The sequence below is a fragment of the Mytilus edulis genome, chromosome 9 (genome assembly GCF_963676685.1).
Source record: "Mytilus edulis chromosome 9, xbMytEdul2.2, whole genome shotgun sequence".
Classification (NCBI taxonomy): domain Eukaryota; kingdom Metazoa; phylum Mollusca; class Bivalvia; order Mytilida; family Mytilidae; genus Mytilus; species Mytilus edulis.
Genome location: NC_092352.1, coordinates 50,394,471 through 50,407,595, shown reverse-complemented (window position 1 = coordinate 50,407,595; position 13,125 = coordinate 50,394,471).

Here is a 13,125-nt window from a genome sequence, read left to right as displayed (position 1 = left end):
TGATATAGAAAAACCTTGCAGCTGACTGACTATTGACAAAAACATGCTACATTTGAGAAAAATGGCTGTAAAGATTTTACATATATCTGCCGTCGCCATATTGGGATAGTCGTAATTCAAGTTACGGTTATCAGTTTAATACCAGTGCAGTTGAGTAATATGGTGCCGTTATTCAAATGCAGATTTAAACATTATCAATATTAAACCCAATCCCGCAAGCAGCTGTGGTCATCTTGGTGAGGATAGTATTCGTTATTTTGTAAGTGCCCTTTTATCAACGGAGCAAGAGAAATATTGTTTTCAAAATTAGAAAGATCTACTATAACCATTTTGCTTTTATTGGCTGACGACGGTGACCTTTCATTTCAGCAAAACAAAGACATGTTTGAGTCTGTACAATCATAATCAGAAATACACTAAGATTTAGAACATTCAATTAAAATTTGTAATTCCTACTTCTCAACTCTTCACTCTAGTTCAGTTATATATATTACTCTTATACGTTTTATTTTTGAAACAAGGCTATATTTTGTCAAAAGACAAGCACAATAACCCCAAAGGAAATTGCGAGAAGTGGTTTCGTATTTCGTTTTCGTTAAAGAAAAAAAAATTACTAATAGTTTATGTAAAATAACGACTCTTGTACGGTGTCGCGTTTATATCTTTTGAATGCATTGGTGCAATTTGATGCAAACAATAATGACCATGACATGTCAGGTTTGCGAGATCAGACAGTAACCTAACAACTAAACAATTGAAAACCTAGAGATCAATATTTAGCATTCGCCAGCAATGAGCAATTTTCATAAATAAAACATGATTTAGGTGAATACTTTTCGAGTAAAGAAACAGAGACTACTGTCCATATATTTGTAACACTTATTAACCCCAGATGCTTGATGGGTACAAATCAGTATTCAGGAATTACCACTTTGCATTACACCACATTACAACAGAAATTAGAAAATACATGTAGGGAATCGAAGTATTTCTAAGACATTGTTATTTTCCTGTTGTACAAGTACAAAATGTATTTAGCTTTTTTTCCCTGGCAAACACGGTTTTATAAATCCTGACCATTGCACCGACCATTGAAAAACAGTCGATCTGTTTAAAATAAGAAATGAAAATAATTGTTTTTTACGGCAAATAAGAAAAATGACCGTTTGATTTGAAATTGTTTAAAATTATTTAGAATACATGTAGATTGAAATAGATGAAAATATCGTATTTTAATGTGAAAAGGCTAGACTTTAATTTGTGTCGTAGGGATGTGAGTGAGTGGTTTTGTTTACAATTATTTCCCATTATTTCCCTAGTGAAAATCTGCAATAATTATTGTATCATCATGTTGTTTGATTTTCACATTATAACAAAACTAAGAATATGACGGATGAATTTATAGTTAGTTGTTTAATGTCCAGTGGCAACATTTAGATGTATCATTAGGAGGGCATTTACATAAGATTAGATGTATGTTTCATTAAATGTTGTGTCACATACTATAAATATGTAGTTTTATGGCAATAAAGATTTGAATTGAATTATAATACGTTATTCTGATTGGCTACACTGCAATTTTGCGTTATTCCTTACTCAATTTTATTACACAATAAAATGTATCATTCAAGATGACACGAGGTCCCACAATAGAGTGCACAGGTAAATTAAAAAAAAACTTGATAAAAATCGTGTTTTCATAATCCTAGCTAAAAAATGTATTTATATTATAAGTATTGAATGCTTCTTTTTGTAACTTCATAGGGTTGTAAAAGCGTTGACCGTGTGCACATTTTTAGAATGAAGCGCGAAAGCGCTTCTTTTCGCGCTTCTTACAAAATGTACTTCGGTCAACGCTTTTACACCCCAATGATGTTACAAAAAAAAAGCATTCAGTACTTAAAATAAATATGAACAAGGACATCCTGTGTTATGCAAACATGTGTATTTCGGCACAAGCGATGACCTATAGACCGTGTGTATCATATGTATATTTAGTGTGGGTTGCTCCGAATTAAGAAGGTATAAATACAGGAAAATAAAGAAAAAAAATACAAAATTAGATAAGAGTATAACGGGCAAAATAAAGAACAGAGGAACATGGTATAAGAAAAATCAAGAATAGAGGGACATGGTCTAGTTTTTTGTCGGACAATTGTTGATGATTGTTTAAAGTAAAGTGCATTTATAGGTAAAAATAATACACAATCGTTTGTACATTGGTAGGGAATTATGTTTTGAGTTGATGAGGCACATAATGAGTATTTGTTTTTGTTTGAAATTTCTCGAATATTTTTTTTTTTTTCGTCTGATATTAAAATGAATAATCAAATCTATAATAAAAAAATAAATTGTTTAATTACGACATATAGATAAAACTTCTATTCAGTCGTTTTTAAAATACATGCTTTAAAAGAGAATACATAAAAAATATTTAACAATCTTTTTGAACAAAATGTCAACCTTAAGACCCCGAATATATTTTTGTAAGAACATTATATTAATTCCGACTTCAATCTTAAATAACTTGAATTGTTCATTTGGAAAAAAAGGGTGATACCTTAGGCTATTTTCAAAAAAATGTTGAGTGATCCGAATTTTACGCATATTATCACCTATATAAAAAGATTTAACAGAACACAATTCATGTTTTATATTTAAAAAAAACCCAACATATACGCTAAACGAAACTATGCACGCCAAGAAACGATGTACGCTAAACGATACGATATACGCTAAACGAAATAATGTACGCTAAACGAAACGATGTACGCTAAACGATACGGTATACGCTAAATGAAACGATTTACGCAAAACCATAAGATATACGATAAAAGGGCGCTTATGTTATCGTTTATGGAATGGTTTATGGTACATGGTTTCGTTCGTACATCGTTCGTTCAGCGTCCGTACAACGCTCGGTCAGCGTTTCGTTTGCATTCGTACACCGTTCGGTAGGCGTACGTACATCGTTCGGGCATCGTCCGTACATGGTTCGGGCATCGTTCGTATTGTTAACTTTTACGTTACACGGACTGTAAAAACAGATAACTTACATATTCAATGCTCTTCAACTTTGTACTTTATTTGGCCTTTTAAACTTTTTTGGATTCCAGCGTCACTGAGTCTTTTGTAGACGAAACGCGCGTCTGGCGTATATACTAAATTTAGTCCTGGTATCTATGATGAGTTTATTTATATCTAAAGTTTATATTATACTTTTAAAATCCGCTTTTAAAGTCAGTAATCAAAACTTTTGGTAAACATAATTAGTTATCCGAACACTACTACTCTGTTATTATGACTCATTAGGAAGGTATATTTACTATTTTAGACCGGTGAATTTTTGATGTAATGAAGTCAACTTATAGTTTTAATATATAAAATTTATAGAATCTTAGCCGCGATGATGTACCGAATATGTTTTGTTCTGCCACTAAGTAATGTAAATAATGCAGACAGTTTAAACCATTTTATTCATCAATGTAGACTGAACAAGTGGTGAAGAGCTACAAAGAAAGTAAAAACTACTTATAAAAAATGTTAATACAAAATATAATACAAAAACATGATCATAACAGCCATATCGAGTTGTTATATGAAATTATCAAAAAATAATAAATTACAAATATGACACGAAATGCGTTCCATACAATTTTTCACACGAAAAAAAGGGGGTATAGAATAAACAACTGGAAACCCGAAAAAATGGGAATATCAGGTCAAGGAAATTACAAAAAGGGAAAACAGGTAAGTATTAACCACGTAAGTATCATACCAGGTAAGTATTGTTTACAAAACAATGTATTTTGATTGTCAAACCGACATACCATACAACGACATAAACATTGCAAAATGCGAGAAAATAATCATTAAACTTGTATCAAAAATTACTTGAACAGTATTATAAACTCATATTATAGTAAATAAAAAGGTTCTTACATTGTGGTCAGCCAAAGCTTATTGAAATTCCAAGATAAACAGGTCAGGAATAACCACCAATTGACGTATAATACCTCAATTGACGTATAATCCACCAAATGGTGGATATAGAGATAGACCAATTGACGTATAATGTTCTTTTCTTCAAATAAAATCTTAAAATGAAATTCGCGCGTTTTTTTGCACATACCATCTGAACCTTTGAATGGTACTCATTGATGACATGAAGTCCATTCTGACACCTCGTGCTGCATTTGCAGTGACAAACTCAAAAAATAATTTGCACCTCCTTTACACACCTATAAATTCTTTGTTTGAGCTTTCAAAACTTATTTCTATTCTTCGATTGCTTGTGTAAACTTCTTTCAATAAACTACCGGAAGCTGCTACAGCTGCTGCAACATCCAAAACGTTCTTGGTGAGAAAAAGTCAACAAATCCGTGAAAACGTACTCCCATCATCTGGAGTTAATTAGCGTACATCTTCATAACTACTAGACTACGGTCAGCTCAATTAACAAAAATGAACAAGGTAGGCTTTAATTTAACGTTGCAAATGGTTATAGAAGAAGAAAAAGATATTTTATTTCCAATTATGGGTTATATGTTTTATATTTTATACTTGTATTCCAATCATTTTATTGTATTTGATCAACAACACAGTTAAATTAGTCATATCAAGTTTAACATGGAGACATTTACGATTTTAAGATATTTTTGCATAAATGTCCAATCATATTTAAGTATATTGCTGTGCCAGTCTAATAAATATTTCTATAACTTGAAATGGGCTATGTTGACGGCGGAGTTAAGGCACATTAATCACAGCCGAAAAAAATATATTTAGAGCAAAGGAAGCAAAAATGCAATTAATTAGTTTTGTCTGATCTTTTCAATCATTTTCATGATATCGGGTCCTATACGCGATTTGCAATTTGTTGTACCTGTGCATATTTGAGGCCTTATCTGCTTTAAAATGTCTAAACATAAAATGTTTTTGAAAATCAAGGAAGATATCTAGCTAAAACTTATACAAGGGGTGGTTCCAACTATATGTCCCAATTCAAATGCATTTATCGTCCAAAAAAGGGGGTTACAACCCTCAAAACCCTCCCCCTGGTCCCCACTACTTTTATAAAATTAATCTAGCCTTGCACTGAAACGTATCATTTTGAGTAAAACAAGTGTTCCTGATGGTATAGACGTTTTTTCCGTTTTGTATTTGACATTGGAAGCTTCCAAATAAAATTGATAAAGGAAATGGGGAATGTGTAAAAGCGACAACAACCCGACCATAGAGCACACAACAGCCGAAGGCCACCAATGGGTCTTCAATGTAGCGCGGAGAAACTCCCGCACCCGTAGGTGTTCTTCAGCTGGCCCCTTAAAAATATGTTTACTAGTACAATGATAATGGACATCACACTAAACTCCGAATTATACACGAGAAACTAAAATTAAAAATCATAAAAGACTAACACAGGCCAGAGGCTCTTGACTTGTGACAGGCGCAAAATTGCGGCAGGGTTAAACATATTTATTAGATCATAACCCTACCCCTATACCTCTAGCCAATGTAGAAAATGTAAAACATGTACTTATGTTGCCTTTTCCAGTCGATCACCATTTAGCCAATACACATTTATGTAATTTGAAACAGTTTGTCATAAAATAAAATCTACACAGTTTTCAGAATATATTTCATTATCTTATTAACCAGACACGTTACTAACTTTTAATTACACTCTACATTTATCTAATGGTAAATTGAAAAATTAGTATGTTTAATTTTAATCAAGGGCAGATCCAGGAATTTGTGAAAAAGGGGGAGGGGGGAGGGCGAAGTTTTCTATCATAAAATGATAGTATGGATCCAAAGCTATGTACTGATATATTTGATGTGGGACTTGTCAGTAAAACATAGGCATGACAAATTCTCGTTTGTTGTATATAAAAAAGAAAATGTGGTATGATTGCCAATGAGACAACTGTCCACAAGAGACCAAAATGACACAGACTATATATAGGTCACTGTACGGCCTTCAACAATGAGCAATTAAAGCCCATACTCAATAGTCAGATATAAAAGGCCCCGATAAGACAATGTAAAACAATTCAAACGAGAAAACTAAAGGCCTTATTTATATAAAAAAAATTATGTGTATGTTAGATAAGGATAAATTAACAGATTTGTTTTTGCAAGCAAAATATACGCCAGGTTATTCAATGAAATTTACTAAACGACCGACACGAGTTATAAGAAAAACGAGCAATGTTTATCCAAATGTTTCGGTTCACCCTAACAAGAGAAGTGAGGGGTTCATACTGAACCAAATGGTACGAATGAGTCTGAAATAACATTGAATTTATGAATGGCGGTCGACAAATGGAGATTGTAATTTGGATGGAGAGTTGTCTCATTGGCACTCACACCACATCTTCCTATATCTACATAAAGGCCACACCCAGCAGACAGCTTGCAGTCTGGTCTTGAAAAAGTATTCAATATATTAATTCGACGAAACAGACAAGCCCGTCAATAAAAGCCAATACATTCTTGCTCAATCCTTTGTCGATTTGAAGGTGTCTAGATTGTCATCCCCAGCCTAAGCAATGCGTTACTGTTATTTGAATTTCAAAATGACTGAGTGATTTTTTTTCATAATCAATAATATATTACAGTAAATACAAGCAAAGAATACCTTTAATTTGCTGCCTTTATAAGTAAATAATTGTCTCATAAAAATTAAATACACGGCTAATGGCAAAGTTCATGAAGTCTAGTCTGATTAACCATTTTACAAAAAAAAAGTCCAAGCAAACGGGGGTGTGTGCCCTCTACGCCTTCTCTGGGGCCGCCACTGTTAATACATTTTTCAATGATATATTTATTCATATATCATTTGAACGCATAGATGAGGGGGCAAGGGGTAATTCAATTCTTTGTTATCTGTTATTCTAAAAATATATTTACTGTTTATAGCTGTTATTGTCTTATTCATTGTTAGCTGTTATAGCATTGTTATTTTTATTGTTATCTGTTATTGCTGTTAACTGTTATTGAAAATTGTAATGTTAGCATTTTGGCAGACAATCTTAAGTAGAAATTGAACATTGTGACTTGGATGGATAGTTGTCTCTTTAGCTCGCATACCACATCTTCTTATATCTATTTGGGGTCTTTCCACTGGTGATAATAAGGTCGTGTATTTGCTATAGTAACGTGCTAATGCCCTTAAAGGCTTTAGTATCTAGACCTGTTTTGCAGGTCAGCGACGTCATATAGACACGTTTGATTGAATCGGACACGTTTCTGAATGTTACATGTATAATTGACAGCTGTGCCATTAGAGCATGATACGGGCTTCACATGTTATAAAACATAAAGTTATATTAATTCGCAATGTCACATTAGAAAGTTGTGAACAAATTTTTTTGATATTGTCAGAAAACTGCCAAATCATACTTTTTTATAAACAAAACCCTGTAACTCCGAAACATAAAACCAAAATTTTAAAAAATCTAAAGGGAGTTCATGTCAATATATACAAACAATGATATATATGTACAAAAATTGAACGAAAAACAAATAACACAGCAACAAACGACAACCAATGAATTACAGGCTCCTTATTGGGGACAGGCACATCCAACAAATGGATTTTTTTAAGGACCTTGACTGGATATATATACATCCCTCAACCGGTCAGATAAGACACATTCATACAGCAAGTGGCGGAGGTAACATGAAATGAGATCGGAAGTCATTACATTGAATAAAAATTGCAATAACGGAACATATGAACAGTCGAAGAATTATCATAAACACTATATATTAGAATGATCGTACTTATTTTGAATGCACAATTAAAAGTATTATATTTTAAAAAAAAACCAGACAGAAACAAAAACTATGTAATTGTGATATAACTCCCACTCTAAATAAACTTTCATTCGGTTCTTTTAAGTTTTTTAACACCTGTTTCAGGCCAAATGCAGCTGCAAGAAACATGTGGAATTTGCTGAGGGTAAGACATTTTCAGTGTTTAAACGTTCGTCTAGAAAAATAAGTGTTGAAATAGACAATTTGTTGATTGAAAAACAATTTATCAACCAACGCTCAACCTACATTTGCAGTGCCTGTGCAGACTATGTACAAGATAACTTTTATATGCCTCCTAAAGAAAAGAGACCGAAGTTAACTTCACATTTCGTTGATACAATTATTGATTTAATTGAGAGTAAAGAACTAGATAATGAACAGTTAACCAGAATTTCTACCGTTTTAGGGAAAAGTCTAGCGGCAGATATTTTAAACGAAAGCCACTCTTTATCTGATACTTATAAATCAGACGATTTCCTGTCAAAATTCAACGCAAATGAATGGCTAGATCAGCGTAACCCCGTACTTGTGGCCTTCGTGCGGTCATTAACTGGAATAGACGGTACCTGTGAAAATGATAAAAAAACACTATCTTTGTGTAAAGCATACGAACATCTCGTCAATGCGACTAACTGCAACGTTGTTTTGCCTCTGTGCTTTTCAGGTAACTTGATAACCTATTTTGTAACTGGTAGCAAATTAGCATGTGACATAAATGCATCGTGTTCACCAGCAGGTAGCTACACTACTGTGCTTAACTGGATCCGTGAAGCCAGTTCGAGTAGAATAGAAGTTGAAAACGAGACAGATGTGGTAACATTTTTTGACAACAATCAGGTGATGGCTAGAAACTGGCGCGTTAATTTTGACAGTAAGGCCTCCGTTAGTGTAATCACTAACTTTTTACATCTTTTTCCATCATCAACCAGCTTCCTTCAAAATAATGTTACACTTTCACCGGCAACGTGGAGATTTAAATATGATAGGGAAGAACTGAATGAAAGGTTAACATGTTTGCAAGAACAGAGCAATGTGTTATTTAGGGAGTACCGCCGTAATTTTATTCAAACCCGACTAAACAAAGTTTATAACGAATTAATCAGTGGTAAAGATTTAGTCTCTGAAAATGTTAAAGGTAAAAAACCTATTTTTTTGAACACAGATGGTAAAAAATATGACAAATTAGACAAATACGAATTTGTAGGCGATAGCCGTGTAAGCCAACCCGAGAGTGCCATGATTGGTGAACCTCTTATGGTCAATCCATGCTCCTATGAAGCCGTCGGTGAGGTTTTTGCTAATGTACTAGATGTATGTTGTGTAAAGCGAAAATGGACTATAGCGGGGTGTGACGGATCACCATATATTTTGGGATCTCGTTTAATTGATAGCACATTTATTTGTCCGACTTGCACAGAGGAAATAAAAACCCGAAATGCGTTCGAAACTCATATCTCAACACATAGTATAGAAGTTGATGATATGGTTTACAACAATAGTAGAAAGTACAAAGATATTCTACTCATTCCTGGTTCGGGACATATTGAAATTAATATGACTAAGTGTGCGTTTAAATTATGTTGGTTTGTTTTTTTAAAAGATTTGGCACATATGCTTGGTTTCAAAACAATAAGAGCACAGACAACTTGCCAAAATGCCAATGACCACCATAAATCAATGCAAATTATCGAAATCGCACTTTTAGGTTGTAGTGATGAACTTTTACACCAGTATTGCGTTTTTTGCGTAGAAGAAAATAAAACACCAACAGTCGACGATTTTTTTTTATGGAGTACAACATCCGTTGAAAATGAGAACTTTTTATTTTTATCCGAAATATGCTTCACTTATTTGCTGTCAATATACCTTTTTAGAGCTGCCGTTAGAAGGAACATTTCCGAGTTAATATTAGCGTGTCGAATGAAGTTTGCCAATCTATTTTATATCACCAATATGACAAATTATATGGAATTAAATCTACGAGATCTGCTTATCCGATTAGCCATGCCTCCAGATGTAAAATCCTTTGTTGAATCGTATGAATCCTTTTCAATGTCTGGCCATCCAAGTAAAGGCGAGGGGGGTGATTTTATCCTAGAAGCCCGGAATCGTAGGACCAAGATGTGGCTACCGTCAGGTTTGCCTTCAGAGGATAACTGGCTAAGAGTGTGTAGAAATCAGGATAGACTAGAAAAGGTTTAAATTATTTATTGCCTATGGTCTGGGCATAAATATGCCACACTAAACCTTCTCGCACACTTCCCTTTCTTACTACCTCCCTTAACATATATACCAACACACTTCTCATGCACCCAATAGTTACAATCTTCCCATTTATCCTTCCCCTTTTGAATTTTAAAGTCACACCCCATCCACTTCGAATCACTTGCAATGTCTTCCTCACTCTCATGCACTATCCCGCACTTACGGCACTTGTCAGCCCCACTCTCTCCCTCTTCATTATCATCCACTCTCCTTGTTTGCGTTTGCTCGTTCACACATGTTTGAACTGGTGTAGCCCTTCTCTTAACCGGACTGTTATACTCAATTGTTGGAGCCGCCTGACTAGTTTCCGCAGTTGTCACAATTTCGTTTTCTTTTTCATTAGTTTGTATTGTTTGAAGTTTATAATCCTGTAAATGTAAACAACATAAATCTTAAATAAATAATGAAATAAATTCGTATACAATAATAGAATCGATGCATGATGGATTGACAATTAATGCATATTATAATAAAAGGAGAATGGTAAATTATAAAATAAATTGTACCATCAAATATATAAACATCAGAAGATGCGTTAAAAATCACATATGCATATAATGAAACACACAAAGAAGCTGCAATAAATAACAGGTTCTGTCAGAATCAGTACATGCAGCAAGGCAACAAGCTGTCATAAAACAATATAAGAAAAACATTTCAACCTCTATAAGAATTGTGCAAAAGATGAATAATTAATAACATATCTGCTTTACTCTGCTTTTTAGTATTTGATGTCTGTATATTACAAACGAATAACAAGAAAACTTTAAGTTATAAGTTATCAAATATATTATGATGCAGTTTTACCTCATAAAATGTTGACTTGTACTGCATTGGTTTTTGTGCAGGTGCTCTAAGTTCAAAAAAAACTTCACATCCTATAGCTGTGTCTAGTTCTTTTACCTATAACGTTTAAAATTTTATTTAGGTTAGAAACAATTTGAACAGCGTATTAGGATTTGCTGGTTGTGAAGATACCACTGGTAATATATACAACAAAGATCTTAGTGAAGAAGTATTTCAATGGCGGACCAGGATAAGGCGTTCTAAATATATTGACAAACCAAAAGGTACAAATTGTACAATTATGACATTCTAATAAACCTGTCCTATTTACTGTTCAGTGACCACTTTCAAATAATTAATGATTATGAGACACGACAATATCACTATTTCCTAACAAAACATATAGATTTTGTGTTTAAATTTAAACTAATGAGATTGAAAATATATAAGTGTCTAAAAAAAACATGATTTTATGTTTATGTCATTGGAAACAATTATGACAGTCCCATCTTTTTTTTACCAATATGAATAATAGCAAAGCACTTTTTAAAACACATTTTAAAGGTAACCACTTAAAGTTGCAAGATGTTTGGGAATGTCAATTTACAACTTACGTCAACTTTTTATCATAATATAGAAAACAAAAAACTATGTGCAATAAATGGTGACGCCCTAGACGCAGACCTCATAAATTTTAGCGTAAAAGGAAAGGAGAACTATGCAACATACGTTCAAAATTACAAAGATTGTGGAGACTTTGGGAAAGGGCAGAAGCTAACACCTATATTTGTTCTACCTGAAGATCGTGACAACTTTTTTAAAATTGATCGGTAAGTTCAGTGTTATGTTTTAAATTATAGTTTTATAACTTGTGATTTTCCAAAATTTGTCAATAGAATACCGTTATAAAACAAATTGAAATACCAGAAATATTGTACAATATAGAATAATGTATTGCGTATATTTTAACTATTTATACATGTATTAATCTAAAAATCTACTGACAAAACTGTAAACGTGTTTTTAAAAACCTAATAGGAAAACAAAAGACACACTGGAAAAAGAAATAATAAACATGATTGGTAAGATCGAGGAAACTACAGAGGGAGAAGTGCTGCTCCAACAGTGGAAACACATTCGAAAAGGAACGAAACATGACTATATAACATTCTACAAGGAAGTTTCACAGGCAGTTAATGAAGCAACTACAAGTACTTCTGAATGACTGTAAAGGTATTTTTCTGTTTAATTTCGTATACCACCGGTATGATTTCTGAATGTAAAATTGAAACAAACATGTATTATTGTATAAAACTTACTTTTTTTAAAATTGTTTGTTTCCTTGAATACAAGGACTTTGCTCGGGCCTTTGAGTCTTCTATGAAAGATGTGGATCTCTTCCCTGTGTGATACTTTTTCACTTGAGTGGTCTGTCCTTTTAGATTTTTCCCCGGATTGCGGTGAATGACAGTTTCGTGGTATCTATTTTTGGCTATAATATTCTCTTCAGCCCTCCCTTCAGCCTTTGAAAATAAGAAAAAAGTTTATAATATCCAGATACTCCCAATTCAGTACCAAAAAATGGTGAATTTCTTTGTATGTTCGTTTTTGTGATTATTTTCAACTTTGTCAATGTGAAAATGGAACTTTCCATACTTACGTGCCTAATGCAATTAATTGCTTTTTTAATAGGAAATGAATTAATGTATTGATAACTGTCTCAAATATACTTGAAATATTACTTACCCTATTTATTTCTGGTAATACTGTTGACCGTACTTTTCTTCTCGTCGTCTGTACTATTTTCTCCATTTGATGGAGATAATTTTCACGGATTTGTTGACTTTTTCTCACCAAGAACGTTTTGGATGTTGCAGCAGCTGTAGCAGCTTCCGGTAGTTTATTGAAAGAAGTTTACACAAGCAATCGAAGAATAGAAATAAGTTTTGAAAGCTCAAACAAAGAATTTATAGGTGTGTAAAGGAGGTGCAAATTATTTTTTGAGTTTGTCACTGCAAATGCAGCACGAGGTGTCAGAATGGACTTCATGTCATCAATGAGTACCATTCAAAGGTTCAGATGGTATGTGCAAAAAAACGCGCGAATTTCATTTTAAGATTTTATTTGAAGAAAAGAACATTATACGTCAATTGGTCTATCTCTATATCCACCATTTGGTGGATTATACGTCAATTGAGGTATTATACGTCAATTGGTGGTTATTCCTGACCTGATAAATTGTCCGAGATA